The sequence below is a fragment of the Centropristis striata genome, chromosome 10 (genome assembly GCF_030273125.1).
Source record: "Centropristis striata isolate RG_2023a ecotype Rhode Island chromosome 10, C.striata_1.0, whole genome shotgun sequence".
NCBI lineage: Eukaryota > Metazoa > Chordata > Actinopteri > Perciformes > Serranidae > Centropristis > Centropristis striata.
In genome coordinates, this window is record NC_081526.1 from 19,959,071 (window position 1) to 19,973,096 (window position 14,026).

The following is a 14,026-nucleotide window of genomic DNA, read 5'->3' on the forward strand; positions in this document are numbered from 1 at the left end:
ATCGATCTATATTGACATATATTGATTAAATGATCAACGATCCAATATAATCAGTACAGTTCAAATACGATACATATCATCTTCAAGAAGAGCCTTTGTTTTGAAATTTCTACTATATATTTATTCTTGTTATTATAAAAGAATATATTGTTTAATTTACATTTTTGGAAGAGCTCACTGGTAAAAATTGTGAAATCATATTTTAGTTTAGTTTTCGTGATAAAAATGTAATTGATTGTGTTAAATGAGCTTATTATACTTATTATAATGTAGTCTCATATCGATTGCAGGGCTCTGCATTGAATAATCTCAATATCATACTGTGACAGCTATATTGTCAAATATCGTGTTGCTGTCCAGAAAATCAAAACAATGTTGTGATGAAACTGGTGATTTTTTAGTTCCGTTGAACGTTGTAGTGGACCTTTTTATGACAAAACCTCGTAATATTGGGATTCAATTTAATTTCTGTATGAAACATCTTAGCCGATATTTAAAAAGTTGTAGTAGTGTCTTCCCATCAGCTGCTGAAGCTTGAACAGAAAGAGCAGATGATTCTTTGTCAATTTACGGGGATTAGTAGGAACTAGTTACGCCCATAATCACACACTCACTCACACTAACACGTTCTCTCAAACCCACATTTGCTCTCAAGCATTCAGTTCAGTTGCACATTCTCTTAAACACAGGGGCAAACACATGCTCTCTCTCTCTCTCTCACACACACACACACACACACACAGATACACACACACACACACAAACACAAACGTGAGAGGTTTGAAAGGCAGCCAGGCCGTGAGCGCTGCGAGGCCACATGATGGTTGGAGGGAGATTTGAGAAGGCTTATCTGAGGCTAGATAGAGCGGCAGACTGCAGCTGTGCTGAAATGATTTATATCAGCAGAAACACACACACACACACACACACACACACACACACACACACACACACACACACACACACTTTTTGAAGCCTGTACCCACAGACGTGTGCATGTATGTGAAACACAAGTGCATATTATTACAGTAGAATTGCACATGACACGAATACTTAGCTGTAAAATCAATTTGCACATTTGTCTGTGACCAAACCTAAATTATGTAAGATTATTACCTTTGTTTAGTCACAGTACGGACAAGAAGCATTTACTGTTCTCCCTCTATCTGCAGATGTTCACTGCGCAACATTTCAAAGGCAGAAAAAATTGTAGTATTGTTAGTACAGTTAGTAAGGATATCTAGCCCTTATTTTGGCGATAAACATTCAAATTTTGTTTGTACAAATTTACTACTAGGCTAAAAAAAAAAGGGTTTTCCAGGTCCATGAAGAAATGGTTTTCCCAGTTTGCTGAAGAAGAACTGACTGACTGGCCTGCACAGAGCTCGAACCTCAACCCCAAACAACACATTTGGGGTGAACTAGATCACCAATTACAAGCTGGACTTGATCGCCCAACTTTTAAAATCAAGAATGTGAACACATACATGTCATTTAAAAAAAATCTGCTAAAAACTGGGAAGACAAAGCTGAACAACAAGACTTCTGCACATACAGTAAAGGATTGGGCAGTGTCTGTTTTTCATACCCTCATGCATTACTGACATTTTACTGGGTTGTACAGTATTTGACTGTACTTGTGTTGTTCCATTAAGGCCATTAAATGTGAAAAATAAAACAACAAAAATTGCCCCAAAAACAGCCTGGTCCGTGTTGACTGGCTCACCTTTATCATCAAGACTAAACCCAAAATACTGTCAAACAGGGACAGGGGCATTTCACTTTTAATAGTCCTGGAAGTCACCATGTGATGTAGGCCTATAATAAGAGCTGGATAGGGTGCTGCTGCTCAGCCTTCCAGCTCATTTTTCTGAGTGGCCACTTGCAGTACTGCACAGAAAACCTCCACCCGGAAAGCCATTTTCTCCATTGAGCACCTCTGAATGTGGTCAGAGCAATTGAATCTGGTACTTAATATGTTGTTTGTGCATTCACACTTGTGATTGCATTTTAATGCTAGTTGTGAATAAATCTTATGTGTGAATGGGTCAACGTGAACATACATGTTTGTATTTGGTTTCTGTCTGGACAATAGAAGTCCCTTAGATCTCTTTGGACATTCAATAATAGATTTGCGCAAACTAACATGAAACCAAACCATAAAATGTCTTTCAAGTTCAGATTCACATCTTCCCATTGTTCACCATGCACTCTAAAATCAAATTAGAAAATGAAATCTGAGCACAAGTGGCCAGTTGAGAGATGTTTTTGAGCAGCATTCTGATGCCTGGTGTGAAGTGTAATCCATGTTAACTGGATCTTGACGCAATCTGGACACACAGTATCTGGATACAAGATACAGTCTGTCGGGGCTGATGTCCTCCTGGCAGAAGACACTGAGCGAGGCCACAGATGGATCTCTGTGGTGATGCTGTCAGCGCACTGAGATCTGTCACGTTCACAACACTTTCACACCACATCCACACTTTCTCAGATGCCCTCATGTCATTTTGTGAGAGGCCTTTCACCAGCTCACAGACTAGTGCAGACGCTCACAGCAGTCTGCTTCATTGTGCAGAATGACTCCTCTCACTGCCTCTATAGTCAAACATTTTGGGAAGGAAACTGCATCATAACACTTATTGGCTTCTTTAAATTGCTGTTTTACTGAACTTTTTACACAATTTCCAAAGTCAGTAAACCAGCATGTTAAAGGCTCCCCTGCCCACAGTCTATTTACTATAGTTTGATGAGGGATTTAATCAACCAAAGTTAATGGATAACTTGATTATGTCAAATCATTGACAATATTTAAGACAAGTAAGCTCTGATAATGACAATGATATAAAAACTACAGAAACAGTCTTTCTAACTCTCCAAATGATTCAGGCAATTGGTAGCATCCAACGAGAAGAAGCTGCTTCAAATTTGGTACATTTCTTGACCTCGATCAGGAAATCTTGCTTTCTTAATTGTTACTCTCGCACATTGCTGTCCTCTTGTTTTTTTCTTTAATTTAGAACAACAAATCTTGAGCCTTTCAATTAATTCTTGATGACCATGTGAATTGTTAACAGCTCAGTTTATAAGAACATCTGAAGGAGGTCAACATTAAAACTTAAGAAAACACAAGTTAATGAAGCTAAACACAAAACTGCAGCAGCACAACTCGTATTATAGTTCACAGTTCCTTTTTAGTGTGAGTGATCTGCAGTGTTTCTGTGCTTTTGTTTTGTACTTGCTGTTACTTCTTTATGCCAAATATTTGTTGTTCAACTGATGACAACCAGACTTGTGTTTCCACTGTTGTATTTTGTCAAAGTTACAAGATGTTTTCTTCATCGACTGTGTTTTATGATTCACAGTGCATTCTTTCACCAAATAAACCTCAGAAGATTTTAAATTGAGGTTGGACAAAATCATCGTAAGACCAAATAAATCTGAAGTCTGAGTACTTCATTTTTTTGTCTAGATTCCTGAACAATTCATGTTTACATTTACATTTACATTTAGTCATTTAGCAGACGCTTTTATCCAAAGCGACTTACAGGAAGAGTAAAAAGCAAACAATCAAGGTATAGTGCAATAAGAGCTATTAGTGCTAGTGACAATTCTTTGAGGAGTAGACTTATCATTTGGTCTAGGAGAGAAGATGCTCTCTGAAGAGCTGGGTCTTCAGGAGTTTTTTAAAGGTAGAGAGGGACGCCCCTGCTCTGGTTGGAACTGGTAGTGTGTTCCACCAGCGGGGAACAAGAAGTGCAAAGAGTCTGGATTGCCTTGGACCAACGGGGGGTAGAGCCAGGCGCTGTTCATTGGAAGAGCGCAGCGGTCGTGAGGTAGCATATGTCTGAATCAGGGCGTTCAGGTAGGTAGGAGCAGTACCGGAGACAACTTTGTAGGCCAGCATTAGAGATCTGAATTTGATGCGGGCTGCAACAGGTAGCCAGTGGAGCTCAATGAGCAGCGGAGTGACATGTGACCTTTTAGGCTGGTTGTAGACCAGAAGAATGAGACTGATGGCTGTAGGAGCGAAGGATCTTTTGTATATCTCCGTCCTGCAACGGAGAGAGAGGAGCCGTCCACTGCTGTTTTTTTGGTCCATAAAGGTTTTGTGTAGTGGATGATCCGGGTATTTCAAGATGGCCTCGAACATCTTGACAGGTCATCTCTCCACCACCTCCTCCAGTGTGTCCAACCTGGCTCCAACCACAGAACCAGCTCTTTAGACCAGTCTGTCCAACTGCCTTGCATCTCTGTGTGTGATGCTGCCTCCCCAGCAGACTGCAGCATAAAACAACACACTACCACCACAGACTGATAAAACATCTGCAGCACCTTACTACATGTCCAGAGAGCTGAGCTTCAAGAAATAAAAAGGCCCTTTTTGTAGATTAGATTAGATTAGATTAGATTAGCATGTTGCTGTCAGTTTTTTGTCGACCACAGCAGAGTTCCTTTAAAGTGTGATAGTCTGGTGTATTATCTGTTGTCTGTCTGCTGGTTTGTACTGCCAACACATTTTACCTCTTTGCTGTGTTTATATCTGTTGTTAAAAAATGAAAAATGTAGGTATTTTTTTCTAACATCATCTACTTGCTTGGGAAGGATAACATGCCATTCTTAGTCAAAGTCCTTTCAAAGTCACACGTCTTTGGTGTTATTAGGTCTACACAGTCAGGGATTTTCAAAGGAAGAGCAACCTGTTAAGAGATACCTTTATTATTTTTTTGCAGCAAAATTATTTCATGTCTATTCTTCTTTTATTGCTTTTCTCTCTGTGAAAGTTGGTGCTGTATTGATGTGACATATACCTCTATTAGGGCCAGAAGCTATTTTATTTACATTCTTACAAAAGAAGCTATTTTCTTCTCAGGAGATTTTGATTTCAAATAAAAATTATAACACACTGAACTTTATAAGAAAACTTTATAGACATCCTAAACATTAAGCCAGTGTTTGTGCATGGTGTGCAGTTGACAGCAGTTGTTTTGCTGAGCTTTAAGATCTCTATCTCCTGTACGCTGTGATGGAGTTACAGCTTGCTGTGTGCTGTGCTCTCTTGGCAGTTGTAAAGGTGAGTGTTGGATATATATAGCTCTCAGTCTCAGGGTCCTACAGGGCAGCATGGCCTGCAGTTGGCCAGGGTTTGGGTTACGAGGGGCTTAAAGTGTAAGTTAATAGAAAGTGTACAGTGGCACAGAGATGAGCTGACACGATAAACTTTTCTATTTTCACTTCCCAAAACCCCCCTCTGACTCCTCGAGTGGAGCGAAAGAGTCTTCGCTCTGATGCTGTTAGCAGATGCATGCGCGTTATTGCGGAGAGGGGAATTGGACATTCTCCATATACTGCGCTATAAATATCCCTGTGACGTTTATTATACTCAATAGGGTTCAGGTGCTAAAGCGCTTGGATCTCACTCCATCCTTTTGTCTTTATTCATTGTTGTTGTCAAAGAGTTCTGTCACTTCTGAGGTGGATTGTTGAGATTATGTGAATAAGTGTGGGAACAGAAAGCAAGAGGACACTTGAGTGGCTTTAATAAATGCAGAGGAATCAAAGCAGGAGTTTAAAATGTTACTAATTTACTAACCTCATGTATTATTCTTATAACTTTGAATAACATTGAATTCATTTGCAATAAAACACAACCTTGTTGAGTTCACTAGGGGGTTTTGCTGCTAAAGCCTTACTCTGGTGTGACTTATGGTTGTTAGCCAATATAAGTATACTTTAGATGGATATTGCTGTGTAACTGATGTAGTGCCTCTAGTCCTTACCAATGAGAGGAACTGAGACACGAACATCTACCTGTATAGAAGGGGGTCTACCTCTACCATCTACCTGTTCATTAGAAGGGGGTTGGTGTTGAGCGGAAAAGCTGGCAGTTTTGTTGCCTAACTGCAACAACAAACACATACGTGGCTGGATTTTGTATATCAAATGAGATAAAAATATAGTGCTTTAAATCAAGAGACCTTTGAGTTATATTTTGTGTGAAAAAAACATTTTTTCCAACTCGTGTATTCTAAATGCAGCCGTTCACATCAGCTGTAGAAGACAAATGTCTGGCTTTTATTTTTTAGGATCAAGCTTGATTTTCCAGATTTTTCACATTGCTCTCAGTGTTTAAAGGCCTTCAGTTACAAACCAGTCCTCCAAATTAAACAACATAATGTTATGATTGTCCATGCTCTCCACAACGACACATAAATAGTATTTTATGATCTGATACTTCTAATTATTTGTGCCATCTTTGTTTTGCAACAGCCTTTATTTCTACTGGAAACTTTTGCACCTGTACGGATTCATACGTGTCTGTATGAATGTGACTTAAAGAAAAAAAAAAGTCTCACATTGCTACAAGAGGTCAAAACTCCACAGGCTATCTTCAGTGCAGTAAAAAAAATGTATTATTCTCTATGGCATGACACAAAGGCCGGTAGTAGTTCAGTTTTTGTTCTTGTGCATCATCTTACAAAACACCTAACCAGTTTGGAAAGCTTGAATGTGACAGAATTACATTTTTCAATTAACAATTAACAACAGTTTAAACGTTGTTGGAGCATCAGATGGATTGGATAAATATACATGCATGAAATAAGTGTCAGAAGTATCAGAGTGTCAATGTTGGACATCCATTTGATAACTTGTGTTACACTCTCTGAACTCCATCTGTCCAACACTGAAAATAAATGAAAATGAGAGCTGAGATGATGTGTTTCATCATCCACAGCTGCTCCATGGACTAATTAAATTAGGATTAAATTCTAATATCAGAAACTGCTTAAGATACCAGACCAAATTACAATATGATTTCATTTCAATTGTATGTATGTTTTAGAAAGAGGGTGTACTTAACTTTTTATCTTCCATGCATTAAATGTTGCTGTTCTTGACATATCGTTAAAGAAGTCTGACTATTTATATCTGTCTGAGTGTTTGTTTGACCCAGACAGAAGCAGCTTGTACCTCCTGAGAACACGTACTCTCTGTCCCTCTGCTGTCCCACTCCAGCATCTTTACAGACGTCATTACTCTGAACCGATGCTCCCAAAGACTGACTGACTGATAATGTATCATGGCTAACCTTACCACTAATCCCCCCCTGAAAATGAGATTAAGGCTTCTCCTAGCATTTCACTAGGTATGCACATATTCACTATATGTTCTTTTCCAAGAATATCCACCAGCAGATCGTTACCAAATTGAATGTGACTTCTGGCTGTGGTGAGGGACATTCTATATGAGGTGCACTGATTAAGTGAGCGTGACTGCATGTGTCTCTGTACGCTCCTGTACAGCTTGTGTGTGTGTGTGTGTGTGTGTGTGTGTGTGTGTGTGTGTGTGTGTGTGTGCGTGTGCGTGCGCGCGTGTGTGTGTGTGTGTGTGTATTCATGCTGTGGGTAAGTATATACACATTTAGGAAGACGGACAGTTCCAGTGACATCAATCTGTTATATCTCTAACAGGAATACATAGGTCAGAAATCATATACAGGTGCATCTTAATACATTAATATATGAATGAATATCATGGAAAAGTCCATTTCCAGTAGTTCAAGTCAAATAGCCCCAACCAAGTATTGAGTCATATAGATGGACATACTTTTCAGAGGCCGACATTTCCATATTAAACATACTTGACATTGGTCTTTCGTAATATTCCAATTTTTTGGAGACACTAAATTTTAGGTCTTCATTAAATGTAAGCCATAATCATTATATTTAGAAGAAATTAAATAAATTAAGACGTGTATGATCTATATAGTGTGATATTTTCACTTTTTGAATTTAATTACTGACATAAATAAACTTTTCTATGATATTCTAAATTATTGAGATGCATCTGTAATGTTTACATTTTAGGTGCTACAAAATATATTTTATGCCTTTTTTCTGCTTGTTTTTAATATGTACACTGTAACACCTTTTAGTGTAAATTTACAGCTGTTAACTGCCAGCAGCTTCACCTGCAAAGTACTGTATTTTTTGAAATACCTGTCAGCACTGTCACTCTCTCTCACCTGACCAAAGAATAATTTTATACTGAGGCATTCCTTAAAGGAGCTCCCTTGCTCTTATAACATGACGCTGGCCTGCCAGAACTTACTGTAATTTGGTCTGATACTCTAAACCATGTAAAAAATGCAGTTTGATCAGGACCAACACCACCTCTTTTCGTCAGACTAAGGTTTGTGTCTAAGGTTGTAACATCAATCGGACTAGTTTATGAGTGTTTGTCCACTGTTGTATTTTACTGCAGCTCTTTTGAAAACATATGTGTCAGCATGATTTAAATCTAATGTGATTTAAGCTAAGCAGAAAGAAAAAGAAAATCACTTTCTGGAGATGAGGTGGTCTTCTGCTTTAAAGCTCCAGTTTGTGGTTCACATGGATGAAATCTTCTCCTCTTTACCAACATTTTGAAGGTTTCATTCTGTATTAATCTGATGTGTAAACATCACAGCCGAGGCTCCCTGTGTGAACTGAATCCACCCACCAAACCTGTTTTATAGAGCCCCGCTAAAATGGAGGGCCCCTCTTCAGCCGAGTCTCCCTGCAGATGGTCTGAATTACCTCACTGTATGGCTTAGGGTTCCCCTGAGATTCAGAGCAAGCATGAGTTGTGTGGAGGTTATGTGTGGTCCTAACATTTTACCGTCATTTCTCTCTTGTTAGAATAAGAGGAGTGGGGATTTGTTTATCATTTTAATTTTTCATCTCTCACTGGATATTATTTGCTCCTTTTCTCTTTCTCACCCACAGCGCAGCTTCCCCATTTCCTCATGTTCCTCCATTTTATATTGTATTCTTCTCCTCTTTGTCCCTCCTTAACTCTTGTTCTTTTTTATCTAGGCAGAACAGACATGTTTGCAATATTCGTCTTGACAGATTGCATTTTTCAAAGAGGATGAGAAGTAGAAATTTGATAGCAGAACTTCCTTTGGCTCCTTCGCCAACCAGGTTTTTCCTGTAAAGAAAAAGACGGAAACTCCCTGATTCATAAAAAGTCCTTTGATGACAGAGATGTACTCATAATAAGGAATGTGAGCATCGGAGGCTCGCTGCAGCACGTGTCCACCACCTGTTCCCTGTAACAGACCCAACCTGAAGTCCACACTCTTTTCTAAAAGGCCCCTCTGTGTCAGAGCAGGCAGGCCCAGTGTAACACAATCACACGTTGCACTGTCAAACACATTATATCTGTATTCTGTCAGCCAATGATGCATAACATTTCTAATTGGTGCTGACTGTTTGCACACATGGAGAGAAGTGCAACATGATACAGAGATTGTCTGTTTTGCTTATACTGTCAAGCAAACAGTGTCACTGTAAACTCTCCTTTCTTAGATAAAGATAGATTTCTGGCACAGTGCCTGTCTATGCTAATGCTTATTGCCCAGTTCTTTGTCTATTCTTTGCAAAAAACAAACAAAATTGTAAAAGTGTACTTTCTGAAATGTTGGAAAACTAAAGTTGTGTTTTGTTTTGGCCACAAGTTGAATCACTGATGACAAATTTCTGGGTTATTATAGGAAGAATGTATTCCATTTACTTGACATTTATATTAATACGTTATTATATGTTATAAGTTAATAACCTATTTTGACAGTAAGACAATGGGTTTCATGATTTAAGAGAATTTGCAGCATTCACAGATTTTGTGTAACATTTGATTGCAATTCACAAGCAACCCAGACTTGTCAAATGATTCATGTACAGACAGTCTGCCCTTGTAAAGAAGAAAACTCACTTATTTGACTTTTGAAAAAGACATTTGTATAAATCAAATTCTTGCACAAGACCCAATGATGAAACACACCTGCTTTTACCATTCATCCACTCCGGCCCTCCCTACCATGGACCCAATTTTAGGGGAGACAGGGGATCTTCAGGGGGAGATAGCAGGTCAATAGTAAATGTCACATAGAAGTGGTGTACATCATCTGAAAGCTGGGAACTTAATTTGAGGTGCAGCTCAGCTGTGTGTCTCAGATTGTCCATTGAATCCATACGCTTTGCAGTGATATCTAATTTATTTGATTTGAAAAATGTTAAGCTACCTCCAAAATGCAGAAATATACAAATACAATTACGGAAATAATATTCATTCAGATATCTTAATAATCAGATGTCAAGGGACTCCTTTGAAAATGGTTATGACCATAGTCCTCCATGATTGGTGAAAAAAGCAATGAAACAACCAATAAGAGCTCTACAGCAAAGAATAGTCCTGCCTTCTTATAATGTGGATTTTTTTTTTTTTTTTACAGCATCAGGTAAATTCCTTGAAAGTCAATCAGAGGTCATGTATCTGGCCCTTTTTTTTGCCTGATTCCATGTTGTGGGTTAAAGGAAAATTGTGTTAACAAGCCCCGGGCTGACTTAGAGAGCCGGTCTTCTCTCCCTCAGCTCTTGTCAATGGACTTTACAGACCCACAAAAACTAATCTGTGTGGGAGTGTGGTGGGGCAGATATAGTGGTACAGGGTTTAATGGGGTTTAATGGGTGGAAGCAGCCTTAATATTCCTCCAGTGAAAATATCCCATGATATTTCCATTTTTTCCCTTTTACCATGAGATACCATCACTGTTTAAATAATAGGTCTATGGCAGCACTGTCCTCCACTAAAGAGGATATAAATTCACTAATAATCATAAACGATCGTAATTCAGTGTAAATAAAATGACACATTAAAACAGACTAAAGAACAAAACAGAAAACACTGAGATTTGCAGTTAAAATAAAGTTACAATAACTTATACATGATTGTCACATTGCCTTAATTTAATTCATATTACTTTACAACCATCAATAACAGAAATATTGTGCGTAACCTTGTCAACGTAAATTGTAAAATCTTTACCAATGATATGAAAAATCTAGTGATTGTCAACTTCCTCAGCTTCCTGTCCCAGACTCCAGAGAGATTACAATGTCTATAGTACCAAAGGTCCTCAACCTATATTTGAATTGGCTCCATATTTACCCCCAAGCCAATGCTTTACATTCAATTCTATTTTCTTAGTATATGTATATATATATAAAGTAAATAAAATCATCTGCGCTATGATGAACGACAATATTCAAAAGATCCTTGAGTGTTAATGTGTCAACATAATAATAAAATTATGTCAAATTTGCCATTTCTACCTAAGTGGGTACTTTTGATAATATAGTTTAATGATACTTTTTCCACCTCTGCTGTGCTTATATTTGTGTGAGTGTATGATTAACGATTTGTGTTTTCGCCCCACTTAAACGGGGAGCAGATATAATTTCATGAGAACTTCAGGACAGAATTATGGGACAGCCTCTTCATGGGTTTCCAGGCGAAGTGGCCAAAATGTAACCGAGCCTTGTCTTCACGGCCATGTAGTGTGATTCACTCTCCTGGTGTGAGCTCTCTCGCAGTGGCTGAATATAAACCTGCAAGCTGAGACCCTCCTTTGTGAGTCAGAGTCACATCACATTAAAATAAAGCAAACCTTATAAATAGAAGAGAGATGTGAGTATTTATTCACCAACATGCTCTTGGCTATGTATAATGGGGGCTGCTCTCATGTTTCAGGTGTTTATGTGAAGACAAGGCTTCACTTCGAAATATACCTCATGAACTAAACTTAGATGGCATTTCTACATGTGTCATTTGTTTTATCTTTTGTAGGATTAATGAGAAGCATTAGAGAGGCATGGATGAGCATCAGCATGTGTCCTGTTACCTGTGTTTGTGTGTGTGTGTGTGTGTGTGTGTGCATGTTTTTTCCCAACATAAGTGAGTGATTGTTTGCTAGTGAGAAATTGTCCCTGTGTGAGCGTGTATGCATGTACTAGTGTGTAGTGTGTATGTGCATGTCTGTGGTAAGCTATGGGGGTCATCAGGGGGTCGACTGGTTGTCTCCTCTAGAATGTATTTGCATCTGAAACTTCAAGGTCAGGACTAATGTTTTTCTCTCTGGCCGTGTCCCTGAGGGGGCAGAGAGATTAGCTTGTCGTATTTCACCTGTCAAACATTTAAAAAGGACCAGCGAGCACCGGTCAGAGATGCCTGTGGGTCTCCCGAGGTCGCAGCTGCCCATCCACAACCACTGTCACAGAAACAGGAAAGGAAGGGCACGGTGGGATGGGCTAGGTAGACCCTGACACCACCTTTTAAAACATGGTATTTGCATACATGATACAAACTGACCTTTAGAAGAAACCTGCACTGGCATTTAATATATTTATTTATTTGACCAACCAGTAAGAGTTGTGAGTGCAGCATCAAGCACATTCCCACTTGTTAACACCGGCAAACCTAGCCTGTGCTCAGCTGTGGCTGTGCAGGTCAAATACCTGGAATCAAACACTTTACATTTGCAGGGAGCAAGACTTTTCCCCTGTGGTGCACGACAACAGTTGATTTCATAGGTAAAAAGTACTCAGACACTCAACTGTTAAAGTGCTGTCACAACTTGGGTTAAGCCGTATAAAGTTGATATCAAGCTGAACACTGGACTGGACAGGTATACCGAATTTTACCACTAGGTGCCTCACTTTATTCAGCAGCCAGTGCTGAGTGGAACATAATGAGACTGAAAGAGTAGCGAATCCAGTCTACTTGGTGGTGGTAATGCAGCTGTAAGCCATAACCTTTTCCATGATGTTGTTCCTGCAGTGTTTACGCCTTGTCTTGTCCATGGTTTTAAGCTCACTTCTACTTTACGTTTTCTTTGAGACAAACTCGTCTCATCACCCCAAAGGAAACATGGCCTTTCTAGTAAACAAACACAACTGTACTAAATTTTAACATCCCACAATATTTTGATTTTACTGGCCTAAACAGGTGTACTTCAGGGCCTGGTGGCATCACTGTGATTCGAGAGATCACACTGACCACCTGACCTACAGCCACCACACATTACAGTTTGTGTAGAGTAATATATTGTTTGACCAGCCCATTTCCAAAGTTTCACAAAACCTAGACTTTAAACAAAACTTCAAAGAAGACTTATGGTGAGCAGCCCTAAAGATTTAAGTGTGTTTGCAGCATTTACAGTTCAAATTTCATGAAGCTTGAACTCTGCTTGACAAAGATAACTGCTGATAGTTTAACCATTTAAATATATTTTCGTCTTTTCTGCAAAAAGCTTGATACCTTAAAAAGAATATTATATGAGCAACAATAACTACATTTTTTCTTTTTTCTTTTAATATATTAGTAAAAAGTTCCAATTTGAGATTGGTCCAACTTTTGTCCAGTCGGATAAGGGCATGACCTTAGAAAAATTAAAACCAGGAAGACAGCTCCCTTTTACCATTAGATTGGATGCGATAAACTTCTGGTTCCACCACCAGTTACAACAATGCTTTCAACATTTGTGAAACTTCAGATGGTGACAGATCTGATTCCAGTCCAGCCAGTTGTCTGCTTGTCAGATTCTCCCCGCACATTTCAGTCATGTGTTCTCCATGTTTCTTCTGCTGGGAATTCTTTGCAGAGTTTGAATCTACAAAAACTTTAATCCATAGCCATAAGCCACAGGCAATAGAAGAGGGACACTATATGTTAAGATATTCCAACTGGCCACTGTCAGCCTATCAGCCATCGATGGCTGCTGGTGTGTGCGAGTGCCACAAACTTTTGATCAAAGAAAGAAAGAAAATAAACCCACAAAAGGTCAACAAAGAAAATGTTCCTTATTTAACAAAAAAATACAACTAGAAACCTTCTGAATTCATGTTTCTCACTTTAACCGAACTACAACTAACTTAATTTTCTTGCTCAGTAATCGTAAAACACACTTCTGGACACGTCTCCTTTAACAGTCTAATTGAAATGGTCATTTGTTTGGACAGAAGTGCGTGAGAACAGGAAGTTGAAGCTACCTGGTGAAGTGTAAATGACTTTGTTCACTCCTCACCCCAAGGCTTGACAAGATGGTCCAGATGTGTCCTCCTGCTGTGTTAGAAAACCAACGAGTGATTAAGTGACAAATGAAATAAGAGAACGATGGAGGGAATTGGAGTAGTGGGAAGACAGA